Source organism: Myxine glutinosa, chromosome 14, assembly GCF_964187855.1.
Source record: "Myxine glutinosa chromosome 14, kmMyxGlut1.1, whole genome shotgun sequence".
NCBI classification, from domain to species: domain Eukaryota; kingdom Metazoa; phylum Chordata; class Myxini; order Myxiniformes; family Myxinidae; genus Myxine; species Myxine glutinosa.
Genome location: NC_136274.1, coordinates 74,775,282 through 74,793,563, shown reverse-complemented (window position 1 = coordinate 74,793,563; position 18,282 = coordinate 74,775,282). Strand labels below are relative to the sequence as shown.

At 45.4% G+C, this 18,282-nt stretch overlaps 1 long non-coding RNA gene across 18 annotated transcripts in view; it reads left to right on the top strand.

The window, feature by feature from the left end:
- Nucleotides 1-18,282, top strand: part of LOC144888834 (uncharacterized) — a 94,998-nt gene that overhangs the window by 26,315 nt on the left and 50,401 nt on the right. For 6 of the 18 annotated variants that reach the window (XR_013621386.1, XR_013621387.1, XR_013621385.1 and 3 more), the window contains exon 2: nt 17,821-17,893. The exons of 7 other annotated variants lie outside the window; for them this stretch is intronic. This is a non-coding gene — a long non-coding RNA (uncharacterized LOC144888834). Of the gene's footprint in view, nt 1-5,205; nt 5,306-17,349; nt 17,894-18,282 lie in introns of those variants that run through there. 5 more of the 18 variants (XR_013621389.1, XR_013621391.1, XR_013621384.1 and 2 more) reach the window with 3 other exon arrangements.

Genomic DNA, 18,282 nt, shown 5'->3' with positions numbered 1-18,282 from the left:
CACAGCCTTGGTCACACACCTGACCACCGAACATTTTGGCACACATTCGTTGCTCGCACACCTCACCAATACACCTCTTCGCGCCCCCTCCTCCGTCACCTCCTCTGTGACAATCACAGGTGTGCCCTCATTCGCACACCCAACCACGTGCCTCACCACCAACTCCAGCGTGCATTCCCACTCACGCTCTACCATTCCAGGTGTGCATCCTGCCATCCCAGGTGTACATCCTCGCTCACCTGTCACAACTAACTCACGCTCCATGTCACTCTCACTACTTTCACCTCCATTCCTGACAGCGCACTCACCCTTACTCTTGACAGCGCACTCTTTCCTCATGCACCTGTCCGTCACACACCTTTCTCGCGCACACTCTCCCGTTACACCCTCTGTAACACTCACCACACCACGCTTCCATGTGCTCCCTCGCACACGCGCTACGACCGACTCACTCTCGCCAGCACACTCACTCCTTGGCACGCACTTTTTCCTCACACACCCCAGAGTCGGACTTTCTCGCACACCTCCTTTTTCGCACACCAGACCTGTCGCACACTTCACCAACGGCCTCTCACGAACACCCGGGTCCATCTCGACCCCCAAGCTTCTTAAATCACCTGGCGCATCATACGCACGACCATATTGGTCACCACTTACACCGGGTCCTCTTCCTCTTCGCTTCTCCTCCATCACCTGCGAATCCCTCATCCGGTTAATGAGCACATCATCACGATCCAAACACAGACTTTGGACCAATTCTTTTATCTCCTCTTTTATCTCTTTCTTATCCCCTCTCCGTCGCTTCTTAATTTCACTCATCCCTTCTTCCACTTCTTCTAATTTGTGCTTCACCTCTTTTATTCCCCGGTACGTCTCCTCAAGCTCGTCCTCCAAGGCTACCTTGACCGTTTCCAGGTGCGTCCTCACCTGCCGGTCCTTCGTCTCCATTACCTCTATCACCTCGTCCAACCTCGTTGTCAGTCCCTCACGTACCATCTGACATTCCCTCTTCGTCGCTATCAAGTCGTTTTTTATGTCGTTTTGTGTCGCTTTTAAACCTCCTAATACCGCAGTGTTCCTTTGAACCTGCTCCACTAACTCCGTTTGTCCCACCGTCAGCTGCTCCACCTCCTGCGTCAGGTCCTCTATGCCCCCTTGTAACTTTACAGTCCCCTTTCTCACCTCCTTCTCCATGTGCTCCTTACAGTGCCTCACCTCCTTGCGCACTCCTCCGACCTCCTCACTCACTCCTCTTCTGATCTCCTCTCCCATCACTTGCATCTCCTGCCCAGATGCCACCCTCATCTGCTCCATTTCCTCCCTGTGAGCATCCAGTTTGGTTTCTACCCCCATTCTGACCCCCTCTATCTGCTGCTCCATTTGTTTAACTTCCCTTTCCGCTTGGTCCCTCATGTCCCTCAATTTGCCTTCCATACTGTTTTCTAACCCCTCTAACCCATTTTTCACTCCCTCTATTTGATTCTCTTGAGCGGCCATTCTGTTTTCTACCCCCGTTAACCCAGTTTTCACTCCCTCTATCTGATTCTCCTGGGCAGCCATTCTATTTTCTACCCCCTCTAACCCATTTCTCACCTCTTTTATCCCATTGTCTAACCCCTCAAAATTTTTGTCTAACTTCTCAATTTTCTTGTCTAACTCCTCAAAATTATTGTCTAACTTCTCACCGGTACCCCTCATTTGGCCCTCTAATCGCCCACTATCAACCCTCATTTGGCCCTCCATCCTATCCATTTTTGCATTCAGTTGGGTCAAGAATAATCTGAGGTCAAACCCGGTTTGCCCAGCGTCCCCAGCCGCCACCGCAGGCTCGCCCTCCGCGGCGCCGCTATTTTGGGACCCTTCAACCACGTGAGCGAGCGCGCCATTTTGCGCGCCCGCTACTTCGTGCGTGACGGCGCTATTTTGCGAACCTCCCGCCCTCACTGCTTCGCTCTCCTCATGTCCCTCAATTTGGTCCTGGACCGACCCTGCTTCACTCTCCCCTACCGGACCCCAGCCGTCTTGATCCGCCATAGCGCGACTTGCAAAATTCGAGTTTCGTAAAACAAATCCAAATTTTTTTTTTTTTTTTTCGTTATAATTTCGTCGAGCGCAGTACGCGCTCCGAATCGATTTTCCCTCCCAAAATTTGGGCCTAACTAATTTAGTCCCGGGTCCGAATTCCACTCCTCGACACCAATTGTTACAGACGTGGCTTGGATGTTATTTACCGAGCGGTTTTATGGTATGACCACGTCTGCACAAGTTACCCGATTGTGCCCGAACGTTGACTAGTCGCGCGATGCTGGCTCAATAAGAAAAAGAAGACACCCGGCTGGATTACAATAACACAATACGACACCAATGTTTCAATTCTCAAGACCTCCGGAGGAGATTATATTCGTACGGAAAGGTTAGATTACAAGGACGAGAGGTACATCATAGGAAGACAGGCACTTAGACACAATCTTATATTATTCCCAACAGACGACAGATAAACGGGACAAAGCTGACTCACACGGGGGTTGATGGCAGGAAAGCGGTTGTCGATGGCTCCAGGTGCACCTGTGCTCAAAGGTTAGAATCGACCCGGTCCGGTCCAGAGATGCGGGAGGTTTCAGCGCTCGGAGGTAACGTTCTTTCACAGGCGGGTTCTCTTCCTCTCCGCGATCGCAGGCAACGTTCTTTCTCCAGCTGGGGGCGCATCTCACGTCACATCCGGCGCGGGGCCGCGTATATCCGGCGGGGAGTGACACGCCCTCGGCTCGTTAGCTCCGCCTCGTGGAATCGGCACGTTGCTTCTCATTGGGTGCGTGCGGGGGGTTTACCAGGCTCCGCCCTTGACGAGGAGCTGACAAGGAGCCCCTTCGTGGTAACCCCGTGGAGCGCATGGTCTGGAGCGCATCGTCTGGAGCGCATTGTCTGGAGCGCATTGTCGATGGCGGCGAACCGAGCCGGTGGGAGGACGCACACTCCCCCCCGCGCAGCGCCGTGCCCCTCTGTTGTTGTAGACGGGGAAGAAGATGGGAGGAGGTATGGGAAAGGTCCTAAACTCACTACTGGTGCCATATAATCACATTCTGGTGCAACGAAGAGTCATAATTAATGGAAACGAGGCCTTAACTGACATAGATTAAGAATAACTAGGAAGATGTCCGAAAGTTGTCTACGTGTGGTGCGGTGGACCTGGGCACGACATTTAATGGGGGAATAAGGGGAAGGTCGGCTCTACTGATTGTTATTTACATGCAATGGGACTAGGGAATGGGGGATTGGGGAAAGTTGGGGAGTATTGGAGAAAATAGGGGAATATTTACAAGCGGATATGGAGGCCAAATTCCATATTCGCAACAATATATATATACAGACTTGGCATTTAATATGGAATATTTTTTTTGTGGGGGTGAACTTACTTTTCAAGATGACTGAGAACCAAAAGTTCATTGGAATTATGTTGAAATTATTCTAGATTTTGTTAATGTGACCTTTAAAAGAAACAAAAACCACATTTGACATTTCGAAGCAAATAAATTGATCCTTGAAAGTGATGTAAACTGATATCGAACTCAATTCACGGACAGTACTGTGTTAAACTTCTGTACGTTTTCCAGAAGTATCTCTTTATTTTGCACATTAGCCAAAAAAAATTTCAACAAAAACAAAAGCTAAATTATGACTGGGATTATGGACAGTAAAATTACAGTTCAGTACTTCGTGTAACCCCCACGAGCACTGAGGAGAGCACGTACATGTCGAGGCATGCTGTTCACGAGATTTGCCAAGGTTTGGACAGGAATCGCTTGCCATGCAGTGACAATAGACTGCTGCAATTCACGCACAGAGGTAGGCTGCTGGTCCAAGTTGTCGATTTGACGCGTTAATTCTGCCCACAAGTTCTCTATCGGATTCATATCCGGGGACATGGCAGGCCACTCCATATGCTCTACACCACGGTCAGCAAGAAAGTGTTGGATCATGCGAGCACGATGAGGCCGTGCATTGTCATCTTAGAAACCAAAGTTTCCTCGAAAGGCTGCACGAGCAAATGGAAGCAATGTTTCTTCCAGAATGACCCTGTACTTGAACTGGTTCAGGTTTCCATTCAGAACAACCAGGTCAGTTTTGCCCCCTGCATGAAAAGCAGCCCAAACGGTCACCCCACCACCTCCAGCTTGGACTCTTGGCACTATACAATCTTCGTTGTGGGCTTCATGCACTTGTCTGTGCACTCGGACGCGGCCATCTTGACGATAGACCAGAAATCTAGACTCGTCACTGAAGGTCACGTGATTCCAGTGTCCTGGCTGCCATTGACGGTGCTCTCTGGCCCACTGCAATCGGCGCTGGCTGTGTTGTCTGGTCAGGCGTGGCTTTCTCAGGGGACGCCTGGCACGATAGCCTGCTTGAACCAGTCGTTGGTTGACTAGCCTTCTGGATACAGGCACATTTGTCAGATGCTGCCACTCAGCCCTAAGCCGATTAGCTGACTTGGTACGGCCATTGCAGACTAACCGGTGCAGCTGGCGATCATCTCTCCTTGTGGTTCTGCGTGGACGTCTTGGCCTCGGTATTGGAGTAGGGACACCCCTCTGAGCATTTTGTTTCAGGATCTTTGACACCTGACCTTGAGTGATGCCATACTGCCGAGCAATAGCACGCTGTTTCATGCCAAAAGTAAAGCCACCACTCCATGAAAAACAGCATTGTCAAGTTGACGGACCATCTCCAGAGGAAGCGGCAATAACTTTTGTAGACGTGCAGCAGTTGTTTTCCACTAATACAGAATGCAACAACCCTTATATACCCGATTGTGAAGCCAATCGTCAAATGTACCTGTCCTTACATTTTGTCACGTCACCTGTGATATAATCCTGTTATTGACTTCTTGCTGTGAAAGACAATCAGTGACATGGTTCTTTCACCAAAGACATCACCGAAGGGTAAAAGAAACTCAGCAGATTGATATACTGAGTGCAGAAAGTAAACCCAAGTCAAGAAAAAAAAAAATTCCAGATAAACTGCCAAGTCTGTATGTATGTATATATATATATATATATATATATATATATATATATATATATATATATACAGTATATATATATATATATATATATGTAATGGCACAATACTCGCTATCAAAAGTGGGACACGAGGGTTGCAAAATAAATACTTCCATTTAGTGTTCTTGTAATTTTTACTTTACAGATGGATGTGTCCTCAATCAGAAAAAAAGCCCAAGAAGATAATGCAATGTTCATACTGTTCATGAAATGGCCTCAATCATGAAAAAGCTTCTTTTTTTTACGTAAGTTACATGGTGTCCACTTTCCCTCTATATCTCCCTGAAACAACACATTTGCAGGGGTTGTTAATGATTGTTAATAATGTTAAGAGTGCCTCATGATAATATACCTATGAATGCCGAGAAAATATAAAACTGCTTAATTTTATCACAAATACATCAAGTGGACACCGTAACTTACGTAGTATGGTGTATCAAAGGTCTCTGCTAAACTACATTGCTGCACTTTCAAAGCACCCTTTATTTACAAATATGTCAACCACACACACACACACACAGACAAATGTAACTGAGCTCATTAACATCAATTTTATTTGGCAAACCATAGACATATTAACACTTGCGTCTACGTAAGTTACAATAATGACGGTGGACACCAAAAGTCACAAGTTCAAGCAAACAACAGTTTATTGAACATGTCAACTTATTTACGTGAAAGTTTCAAACACGAGATGTGCTGTACTGTACATCGTCTTTTGGGGGAGGGGGTGGGGGGGGGATTTGAAGAAAACAGTGAAAAAGACAAATCCATAATGTGTACAGCTCATTCAAATATATTTTAATTATTCAATCAGGAAGTTGGCAATTGCTCATTACAGCTATGGACTATAACCCAAATAAAAAAAAATGCAGTAAAGGAATCAGACTGTTCATTGTTTATTTCAACAATCTGATGTTCTTTGATGTTATTAAAAAATAACATTGTTTCTACGAACAATTGTTTTATAAGAGATCAAATAAAGTTGTGTTTCCCAGCTGATGATGATCCCAGACACAAATGGTCTTTTGCTTTCGCGGTGTAAAAGCCTAAGGGGGTTCTACGTACGTTACAAAGTGGACACGGAAATTATCTTCGGCGAAAGTTTTAAATTTTCATCCCCAAGGTCAGGGTTTCAGAACTTGTGTGAATACTAAGGAAAAGTATTCAATGCAAGAAGTGTTCATTACGTAGTCAGTATTCTACAGATAGTTAGGAATTGTTATAATTGATTAACCAAACTGTGAAAGTTCAGTGGACACGGAGGTAACGTACGTTCCCGGTAACAGTCTGATCGATTTATTGATTAGGTAACCACCTTTCCGGAAGTGATTGTTTGTGGATATATTTCTTTCATCCACAACCAAACTAGGGTCAAAATGTAAACAAAGACAATATCCTGTACATATGTTATTTTTCATTTTCAACAATACTTGTCACGTGATGTCCCATTTTTGGATGCCATTTTGGGCTAATGTTCGCAATAAAAATAGTGAATAAAACACACAATACACACATCAAAGTTTTTTTATTTATTTCTTTTATATCTTTATACATATACACATATCATATAACAAGGATACTTTCATGGTATGACTACTTTGCAAGCCAGAAGAATGAATAAACTGCAGACACAAAAGTTAGCGAATATTGTGCCATTACATATATATATATATATATATATATATATATATATATATATATATATATATATATATATATATATATATATTATATATACACACATACACAGTCATATACAGACTTGGCATTTAATATGGAATATTTTTTTGGGGGGGTGAACTTACTTTTCAAGATGACTTAGAACCAAAAGTTCATTGGAATTATGTTGAAATTATTCTAGATTTTGTTAATGTGACCTTTAAAAGAAACAAAAACCACATTTGACATTTCGAAACAAATAAATTGATCCTTCAAAGTGATGTAAACTGATATCGAACTCAATTCACGGACAGTACTTGTGTTAAACTTCTGTGCGTTTTCCAGAGGCATCTCTTTATTTTGCACATTAGCCAAATTTTTTTTTTAACAAAAACAAAAGTTAAATTACGACTGGGATTACGGACAGTAAAATTACAGTTCAGTACTTCGTGTAACCCCCACGAGCATTCAGGAGAGCACGTACACGTTGAGGCATGCTGTTCACGAGATTTGCCAAGGTTTGGACAGGAATCGCTTGCCATGCAGTGACAATAGCCTGCTGCAATTCACGCACAGAGGTCGGCTGCTGGTCCAAGTGGTCGATTTGACACGTTAATTCTGCCCACAAGTTCTCTGTCGGATTCATATCCGGGGACATGGCAGGCCACTCCATATACTCTACACCACGGTCAGCAAGAAAGTGTTGGATCATGCGAGCACGATGAGGCCGTGCATTGTCATCTTGGAAGACAAAGTTTCCTCAAAAGGCTGCACGAGCAAATGGAAGCAATGTTTCTTCCAGAATGGCCCTGTACTTGAACTGGTTCAGGTTTCCATTCAGAACAACCAGGTCAGTTTTGCCCCCTGCATGAAAAGCAGCGCAAACGGTCACCCCACCACCTCCAGCTTGGACTCTTGGCACTATACAATCTTTGTTGTAGGCTTCATGCACTTGTCTGCACACTCGGACGCGGCTATCTTGACGATAGACCAGAAATCTAGACTCGTCACTGAAGATAACGTGATTCCAGTGTCCTGGCTGCCATTGACGGTGCTCTCTGGCCCACTGCAATTGGCGCTGGTGGTGTTGTCTGGTCAGGCATGGCTTTCTCAGGGGACGCCTGGCACGATAGCCTGCTTGAACCAGTCGTTGGTTGACTAGCCTTCTGGATACAGGCACATTTGTCAGTTGCTGCCACTCAGCCCTAAGCCGATTAGCTGACTTGGTACGGCCATTGCGGACTAACCGGTGCAGCTGGCGATCATCCCTACTTGTGGTTCTGCGGGGACGTCCTGGCCTCGGTATTGGAGTAGGGACACCCCTCTGAGCAGTTTGTTTCAGGATCTTTGACACCTGACCTTGAGTGATGCCATACTGCCGAGCAATAGCACGCTGTTTCATGCCGTAATTTCGTAAAGCCACCACTCCATGACAAACAGCATTGTCGAGTTGACGGACCATCTCCAGAGGAAGCGGCAATAACTTTTGGAGACGTGCAGCAGTTGTTTTCCACTAATACAGAACGCAACAACCCTTGTATACCCGACTGTGAAGCCAATGATCAAATGCACCTGTCCGTACATTTTGCCACGCCACCTGTGATATAATCCTGTTGTTGATTTCTTGGACAGACAATCAGTGACATGGTTCTTTTAACAAATAAATCGCCGAAGTGTAAAAGAAACTCACCAGATTGATATACTGAGTTAAGAAAGTAAACCCAAGTCAAGAAAAAATATATATTCCATATTAAATGCCAAGTCTGTGTGTTTGTGTGTGTGTGTGTGTGTGTGTGTGTTTGTTTGTGTGTTCTGGTATACATTGAATAATATAAATTAAACTGGTTACCTCTGCCACTGAAGGGGGATCGAGGTTATGTTTCACTCCCCCTTTGTCTGTCTGTGTGTCTGTTTGTCTGGCTGTGAGCACGATATCTCAAAAAGTTAAGGACGGATTCTGCCAAAACTTGGTGGACAGATTGAGTGTGTGACAAAGGCGAATCGATTCAATTTTGGTGAAGATCCGCAACTGGATGCTCGCATTTCTGAAGTGGTTCTTCACCATTGAGTGATAGTGCCAAAAACGATATGTCGGACGATTTTTCTAAAATTGTGGACGACTTATGACAAAACTAGGTGGATGAGTTGGGCCGGTGACAAGGACAAGCCGATTAGATTTTGGTTCTGGTCCGGATGCAGATCCTGCCTATCAGTGAGATACAAAACATAAACCGTTGAGCCTGGCGGAGGTATGCGCGCTACTGATTGCCGTTCTAGTTTTTATTGTATTTGTTGCACCACACGTGTCCAGACACAAAACTTGTGGGCTTCGCTTGGTCGACAGAATAATCCAGCGACTCATGCGACAACATGCCACGTACACCGTGTTGACCATATTCCTGATCAAAGCACTGATCTGAGAACCGCCAATGAGCATCACGTGACGGCGCAAAGCAAGAACAATTGCCTCGCAACGGGAGACGTCGAACGTTTACGATACTTACAGTTGAGGCAGCTTACGGTTATAACAAGTGTGCGCACGACCCTCTAGGGATGTCACGTTCACGCAACAGCCTTCGCAATCCCATGCACTGTTCGGTGTCACAATGGGGCAAACTCAAGGGGTCACAATGGGGCAAACAGTCCCAGAAACATCATCCTTTGTATTCTGTATTTCAATGTGGAACTTCACACCAACACTTTACATCATCCTTCGTAATTGTATGCTCTGCATGTAAAAGCGAAAGTTTACTTTTTCACACTAATTATTTTATCTTGCTCCGAGGGCTGCTGCTGCTGTTGCAATACCTTTTTGAAATATCAGGTTTTCATTGTGGTTGCTTTGTTGTTTCCCTTTTCTTGCAGTTATATATTTTTTATGGACATTGTTGTCCGAATCATTCCTCAAAGTTCAGTTTTTCATCAAAATGTTGTCGGTTTTTGTTTTTTCCTCTTTTCTTGATGCACATCAGGAGTCATTCACACAATTCTGTGTGTGTTAATTAATGGGTCACTTTGTGGTGGCCTTTTGTTTTTACAAACTTCGAGCGTTTGCATTGTTGTTGGAATTTTTATGCATGTACGTATATGTTTTCCCTCCAATTTCATGTTTGTTGTTGATGCCTTTTTGCTGCTGTCATTTTTGTTTGTTGCTAGCAGTTGTAGTTTACTTGCTTTGTTGTTAACATTGCGACTTCCGTTGTTGCTATTCTTTTTTCTGGAGTGATGTCGCCGTCAGTACCTGGTTTCCGTTGCAATTTTCCAGCCGTTTCTGTTGTAATTTTCCTGCCTCGCGGTTTCCTTCTCTGTTTTACAGAAAGGATTTAGGGTCTCTGCTTGTCTCGACCTCTGTCTCTTCTCTGCCTCTGCTGTCTCTGCCTTTGTCTATGTCTTTGTCTCTGACTGTGTCTGTCTCTGACTCAACCCCCTCCCTATTCCCCTTCCTCGGCCCCTGTCACTGTCTGTCTGTACCTATGTTTATATCTCTACCTCTCTCTACCTTTGCCCAACCCTGTGTGTCTGTTTTTCCTACCTCCACCACTACTCCTGCCTCTACTTCTGCTTTACCTCTACCCTCGTCTCTATATCTGTCTTTACCTCTGCTGCTGGTTCTGCCCCTGCGTCTGCCCCTTCCTCTGCCCGTTGACCCTGCTCCTGCCCCATGTCTCTTTACCTCTGCCTCTGCCCCTACCCCTCTCCCTGTCTCTGCCCCTGTATCTGCCACTGCCGCTTCTGCGGCTGCTGCAGTGCTTGCGGTTTGCAGATGCTGCTGTTATTGCCGCTGCTGCCGCCACGGGCACCGGCAGCGCTAATAGTGAGCAGATGTGTTTCTGGCGGCCGAGGGTCAGACCGCCTCCCAGAGGTGAATCATGTCGGGAGGAAGAGAATTAAGCGGCAGGAAGAGCGAGAGATACCTCTGGCTCCCTCCCAACTCGTACGTGTTAGCAGCGCACTGGTTCTGGGTGGGGGCTTCGTAGGAGGGTTTAGAATTTGGAGGGTTGAGAGTTCTCCCTCGCCCTTTATGTACACCGTGCCTGATTGAGACTGTGCCGTAACTGCGAATGAACCGACCGAATACGTTCACACTCCACGGGAACCCGACCGAACTCGTGCGGAACCGGCTGGAGGACACGAGCAGGACAAATTACGTCCCAGTGACTGTGCGAACCGCACACACACACACTTGGCCTGGACATAGTCATGCCTGCACACCCACTCCAATCCCTTCTACACCCCCACTCTCTCCACGAGCTGCACACGCACTTGGCCTGGACATGGTCACGCTCGAACCCCACATACCCGTCGATCCCAACCCTCTCCCCTCCCCCCCCCCCCCTCTCGCCCTCGACAATGGGATCCTACTCCTTCCCCCCACCATACGTGCTTGACCTTCCCCGTTTGGTACGACAGCTGCAAAGCAAGCGTTCCGCACCTGCCAAACCTGCACATCTTCAGACTTCGCATCGTGTACTTGTGGCCTGGGATCATGAATCGTCATGACATGTTAAAAATAAGATTTTCATAAGAACAATGGTAAAAATGACAATTCAACAACAGCAACCGTCAAACGGGAAACACCTTGATGTGTAAATATTGAGAATAAAATACAAAGTAATCTTTTGTAATCTTCACACCTCTTCTGTGAGTATCAAGTCATGTTGAGTTTTTTTTTTTTTTTACTCCTGTTTAACTTGTTTCCTTCTGTATTACCAGAACCCTCATTAGTATTATTATTATTATTATTATTATTAATGTTATTATGCCTCCCCGTATAGGACGGGGGAGGTTTTCTCGCTGTTGTAGGGTTTGTTTCTACAATTAGTGCCCCAATTTTAATAGTACCCCAGAGTTTCTTATACCCCATGGAGTACTAAACCACCATTTCGGTTTTTTTTCTCTTTCCTGCATTCCCAATTTCCGAGCTGAATCTCGGAACCGGCTGGGACTTCCAGAATGAAATTTTGCATCAATAATGGGAATAAAAAATATGTGGGGTTGACATAATATTCGACTTTGACCTAATTTTAAGGTCATGACCTAATTCTAGTCATTTAAACATTTTTCATCATAACGCTACTAAGGTTTATCCAATTGTTATGAAATTTCCCTCTCTCAATAGCCTAGAGCAAGCCGTATTTACGCTTAATTTACATCATACCCCTCCTAGTTAAAGGTCAAGGTCAAATTGCGGTCTGAATAAAAAAACACGTTTTGTTTTGTCATCGCTCAATTTTGCCAATGATCTCAAAGACCGCTTGGCCTTCCAACGTATTCTTGCATCATAATAGTGTACCTGCACTGAAGTTGGGCACCTGCTATTTGATGGATGTCCTTGACCTACTTTATTCGAGCTAGTGTGACTCGGCGCACTCCGCACGCCTCACCACACGTCGTTTCAAAGGGGTAGGCATCTTTGACCATGTCTGCTTTCTCAGGGAGTGAGGGATGGCAGGGATGGGTGGGGGTTAGTGGTGGTGATGGTGGATTGGGGATCGTGGGGATGGGGTGGATGGTGGTGGGGGATGGTGGGGGAGAGCGGCCAAAATTGGGTCTTCAGGGACTTTTGGGTCTTCAGGGTATTTTGGTCTTCAGGGTCTTCAGGGACTTTTGGGTCTTCATGGTATATTGGGTCTTTGGGGCATTTTGGGTCTTCAGGGTCTTTTGAGTCTTTGGGATATTGTGGTTCTTCGGAGTCTTTAAGGGTCTTTTGGATCTTTGGGGTGTTTTGGATCTTCAGGGTATTTTGGGTCTTTTGGGTATTTTAGGGTTTTCGGGGTCTTTTGCGTCTTCTGGGTCTTTAAGGTATTTTCAGTATTTGTGGTATTTTGGGTCTTCGGGGTCTTTAGGGTCTTCAAGGTGTTTTGGGTCTTCAGGGTGTTTTGGGTCCTCGGGGTCATTTGGGTCTTTTTTTTGTTGTTGTTTTTTTTTTTTTGTATACTGAATCGAGGCTCGTGAAAGAGCTAACATTTACTTCACAAACAAATCAACCAGACAAACAAAACACACAAAAAGCGGGAGCGGAAAACAAGATGGGGAGAGAAGGTGGAGCACACAAACACAACATTTGAGAGCAGGGAGATGTGTGGAAGGGAGAGGGCTTGGGGGGAGGAGGCATGGGAAGGGGGGGGGGGGTGGAGGGAGAAGCATAAAACACAAGGACACCAATGACTTCCAGGACAGAAGTTGGTATTTCAAAAAAGTGGAATTGGGGTGAAATTAGCGGGGGTAGAAAAGATCAAGGTTTTGGATGGGGGAAGATAAGAGATGGTGGTGAACAGCTGTTTTAAAGACCTGGAGGGTGGAGTGGGATTGAAGAGAGTGAGGGAGTTTGTTCCAGAGGCGGGAGAAAAGAGGAATGAAGGAGTGAAGGTGAGCAGAGAGTCTTGATTTTGGCAGTTTGACCATAAGAGGGTTGCAGGTAGATCTTGTGCGACCTGTAGGAATATTTGCGGGACAGAGCCCAGAGAGAGCTGGGGGGGCAAGGCCAGAGAGGAGTCGGTAGAAGATGGAAAGACCATCAATCTGCCTGCGGTGAGTGAGTGAGAGGCCCTTGGAGTTAGCTTCATCGCGGGAGATTCCAATGATTCTGAATGCTTTGGTTTCAAAAGCGTGAAGATGAGCTAGGTGTGAGGCAGGAGCACCAGCCCAGAGGGGAGAGAAGTATTCCATTGAGCTGCGGATGAAAGCCTTGTATTGGGTGAGGAGCTCAGGTGTGCCAAGGAAGGACTTCGCACGACGGAGGATCCCCAATCGGCGACTGGCTTTGGAGGCCAGATTTGAAAGGTGGTTTTCCCAGGAAAGATCATGGCAGATAGTGAGACCCAAAAGCTTGAGTGACAGAACTTCTTGGAGAGGATTATTCAGAAAGTGGATGGGAGGGTTGTCCAGTCGGTCTTTTCGGAGAGACATCGTAAGAGTGTGAGATTTGTCAGGATTGAAAGACATGTTCCACTTGTTTGCCCAGTCTGTGATTTTGTTCAGGTCTGCAGAGAGTGAGGAGGCAGCAGACTGCCGATCTGAGGGATGAAGAATGGAGCGACAGAGAGTAGAGTCATCAGCAAAGAGATACAGAGGATTTTCAAGAGAGTCAGAGAGATCATTGATGAAGACCAGAAAAAGCACAGGGCCTAGAACACTGCCTTGTGGAACTCCAGCCTGAACAGGAAGAGGAGATGAGAGAAACCCATTCAGGGCCACACGTTGCCTACGACTAGAGAGGAAGTCCGCCAGCCATGCGTGGAGATTTCCATGGATACCAAAAGAGGAGAGTTTGGTGAGCAGAGCGGGGTGCCAGACCGTATCGAAGGCACGTGATATGTCAAGGGAGACTGCTCTAATTTACTGTTTGGCATTGAGGACCTCCATCCATTGTTGAGAAAGCAGAAGCAGCATGTCCAGAATAGAGTGTCCAGGTCTGAAACCAAATTGATGATCAGAGATCAAGCCATTGGAGAAGAGGAAAGATTTCATATCTGAAGCAATGATGGATTCCATGACTTTGCTGATAATTGGGAGAAGGCTGATTGGTCTATAGTTGCTGGGATCTGTTTTTGCACCTTTTTTGTGCAAAGCGGTGACGTTGGCAGATTTCCAAGCAGATGGAAGATGACCTTGAGCAAAAGAGAGGGTGAAGAGAACAGAGAGAGGGAGTGAAAGAGCGGAAGAACAGGATTTTAGGACCCGTGGGCTGATGCCGTCAGGTCCAGTTGCAGAATCCGAGTCGAGGGTTGACAGAAACTTTTCCACCTTGTCAGGAGGAAAGGACACAGAGTCCAGGAGCAGCTGGGTACGACTGGGTACGGTGGGTACAGATAGGGATGGGTTTGGGACACAAGATTTAGAGGCAAACACAGGGTTGAGGCATTCAGCTTTTTCACGTGCGGAGTCAGCCGTGTGGCCATTTGAGGTGAGGGAGGGGATGGAGGGGGAACAAACACCAGAAACAGATTTGACCAGACGCCACCAGGATTTGGAAGAGGGAGACAGATAAGAGAGTTCGGTCCTGAGATCGGAGAGATATTGTTTCCTGGCTCTCCTGAGGGTGGACACACACTTGTTTCGGGCTTTGTGAAAGGAAATGAGATTTCCTTCCGTTGGATTTGCTTTCCAGGAGACGAAAGCAAGTTGTTTCTGGGCAATAGCCTCACCACAAGATTCCGTGTACCATGGACGGGAGGAAGGGTCTTTTGGATCTTTGGGGTGTTTTGGATCTTCAGGGTATTTTGGGTCTTTTGGGTATTTTAGGGTTTTCAGGGTCTTTATGGTGTTTTGGTTCTTCAACACTTCTTGACGGGAATATGAAGGGAGAGGAGAGAGAGAGGAGGGGAGGGGTAAGTGTCGGGGGTGGGGAGGGGGATCAAGGGGGGGAGGGAGTGGGTAAGGGGAAAGGAGAGGAAGGGGGGTGGGGAAAGGAGAGGGAGGAGGAAGGCAGGTGAGGAGGATGGGAGGGGAAGGGGAGAGAAGAGAGGGAGGAGGAAGGGAGGGAGGGTAGAGGATAGAGGAGAGGGAAGGGAAGATGGGATAAGGGAAAAGGAGGGATGGGAGAGAGAGGGGTGGAGGATAGATAGAGAGATGGGGGAGGGAGAAAGGAGGGGGTGGGGGGCAGAGCAAATGACAGTTTATAGCTGGGTCAGGATTCAAACGCAGGCTAGACGGCTTAGAGTGAGTGTGTGTTCCTCTCGGACATCGTGCTTGTCCTGTTCCTTTAATTCTCTAGTTTATTTTGCCTTCTCAATCCTGGGATGTCCCCACAAAGTTGCGAGTCGCCGTATCACCATGGAAGCCAAGTGGCTTAAACACTCGACGTTGCCTTTTTACATGTATTTTATAGATATATATTAATATAACTATATTAATAAAACTATATTAGATTAATATAACTATAATAATATATTAACTATATTAATATAATACAACTATATTAATATAGTGAAATATATATAATATTATATAAATACATAATCTATATAATAATACCGTAAGGACTCGACTTTGTTATCCCTTTTACGCCGCACCCAGTGACCCGATGCCCACGGCACTAATGCATTTTCCATCTACGAACCGCGCTCTTTGTTTATCACGTACAGCCATACTCGAAAAATCTGAATTCGCCGAATTTGGGACCCAAAAGCATCCGATTATCGGCCGATACGACGCCATCTTACGACACCATCGTATTGGCGCCTGCTGGGCGAAGGCGATGCGAGCCGTCCGCTGATTGGACAGTCGAGTGGTGTGAACCAAATGGTCTTTTTATTCCCTTGAACATTTCAAATTAGGATATATAAGGAAACGTCTTTATCGTCATTTTAATAAAGTTAAATGGAGTGACGTCTTGGAAACGTTTTTTGAAGTTTGAAGTTTTTTCGAATCGAAGTGAAGAAGTTTTTGAAGTTTTGATTTTGGAAACGTTAAATGGAGAAACAGTTTCACAGGAAGAGAATGCGATGCGATGAAGAAGAATCCATCTTTATTTTATTTTTTTGAACCACAAAAGATTGAAGCTCCACGAAGTCAAGAATGTGAAACTACGTGAATGTAATAAAATAAAAATATACATAAACGACACAGTTCTATGAAACAGTTTCACAGGAAGAGAATGCGATGCGATGTGATGAAGAAGAATCCATATTTATTTTATTTTTTTAAACCACAAAAGATTGAAGCTCCACGAAGTCAAGAATGTGAAACTACGTGAATGTAATAAAATAAAAATATACATAAACGACAGAGTTCTATGGAATTTTAAATCGATTCATTTTCACATGAAGAAAATGAGGCGCAGATGAAGAAGATGACTGCATCACCGGAATTCACCTCAGGTTTTTGGCGTATCTTTCAAGTTGTGATTTTGTGAAAATCCTGAATATTCCTTTGGTTTTGTCGACACGTTTTGTTGAGAAGACGATCAACAAAACATTTTCCTTTTTGATTGACAGGTTACAAATGTGTTCTTGAATAGCCGAAATGTCGCGTTTTTTAATTCAAGTTGAATAGGTCTTGAGGCCTTTATTAATAATCTATATCTATCTATATAATAATACCGTAAGGACTCGACTTTGTTATCCCTTTTACGCCGCACCCAGTGACCCGATGCCCACGGCACTAATGCATTTTCCATCTACGAACCGCGCTCTTTGTTTATCACGTACAGCCATACTCGAAAAATCTGAATTCGCCGACTTTGGGACCCAAAAGCATGCGATTATCGGCCGATACGACGCCATCTTACGACACCATCGTATTGGCGTCTGCTGGGCGAAGGCGATGCGAGCCGTCCGCTGATTGGACAGTCGAGTGGTGTGATGGGTGGTGTGAACCAAATGGTCTTTTTATTCCCTTGAACATTTGAAATGAGGATATATAAGGAAACGTCTTTATCGTCATTTTAATAAAGTTAAATGGAGTGACGTTGCGATACTCGGGGTGCGTTGCATAAATCCTCGTAACTCAGAGAGGTGTAGCAGGTGGCGAGACGTTAGGAAGCTTTTTTATTCCCTTGAACATTTGAAATTAGGATATATAAGGAAACGTCTTTATCGTCATTTTAATAAAGTTAAATGGAGTGACGTTGCGATACTCGGGGTGCGTTGCATAAATCCTCGTAACTCAGAGAGGTGTAGCAGGTGGCGAGACGTAAGGAAGCTTAAAGATAACGAGCTGAAAACAGACGAACGATATCCCTTCCGTTCCACGGGTTCCACGGGTTTCACGTCTTTATCGTCATTTTAATAAAGTTAAATGGAGTGACGTTGCGATCAGTGAGTTGTACTTGTATACGAAGAGATAAAAGGATGGCATTGACTTCGAGATGGTACGTGATAGTTGGCTGCGGCTGGCTGAAGCTGCGTTTTTTTTCTAAGTGCCATGGATGCTGATGGACATAATAAAGGTATCGGCTGATCTCTCATCGTAATATTACCCGATGGAAATGAACTGTTTCTTTGTTTGTCATTTCCTGTGCAATAATGTCAAATTGATGTCAGACATCCTTTTCTATTGACAGCTGCTCTCCTTTTCGATGGCATCGTCTATTGATATGCATGTTCTTCTTTCATATAATTTTACACATTCACAATCAGTATTTCAATTCTTGCAGACATTGGAAAGGAAGTTGACTCACAGGCCAACTCTCTGGCTCAATCACAGGCCGACGCACAGGCGATGTAATTGTGAGTAGCATTTTTGCACAAGTGAAAATTGATCTTTCTTCCTAACTCTTACTCGGACAAGCAAATCCCCTATGCCATCCATAATGGTACACTCTATCCATACACCACATCCTCCCTTCCGTGGATGTTCCACGGGTTTCACGTCTTTATCGTCATTTTAATAAAGTTAAATGGAGTGACGTTGCGATACTCGGGGTGCGTTGCATAAATCCTCGTAACTCAGAGAGGTGTAGCAGGTGGCGAGACGTAAGGAAGCTTAAAGATAACGAGCTGAAAACAGACGAACGATATGTCAATCTCTTTCTACACCGAACGGAAATAAAAGTATGAGAGCGGGAAGGCATGGCCTGAGCACTTCGAGCAGAGAGGAGTGATTGGACTTAACTTAA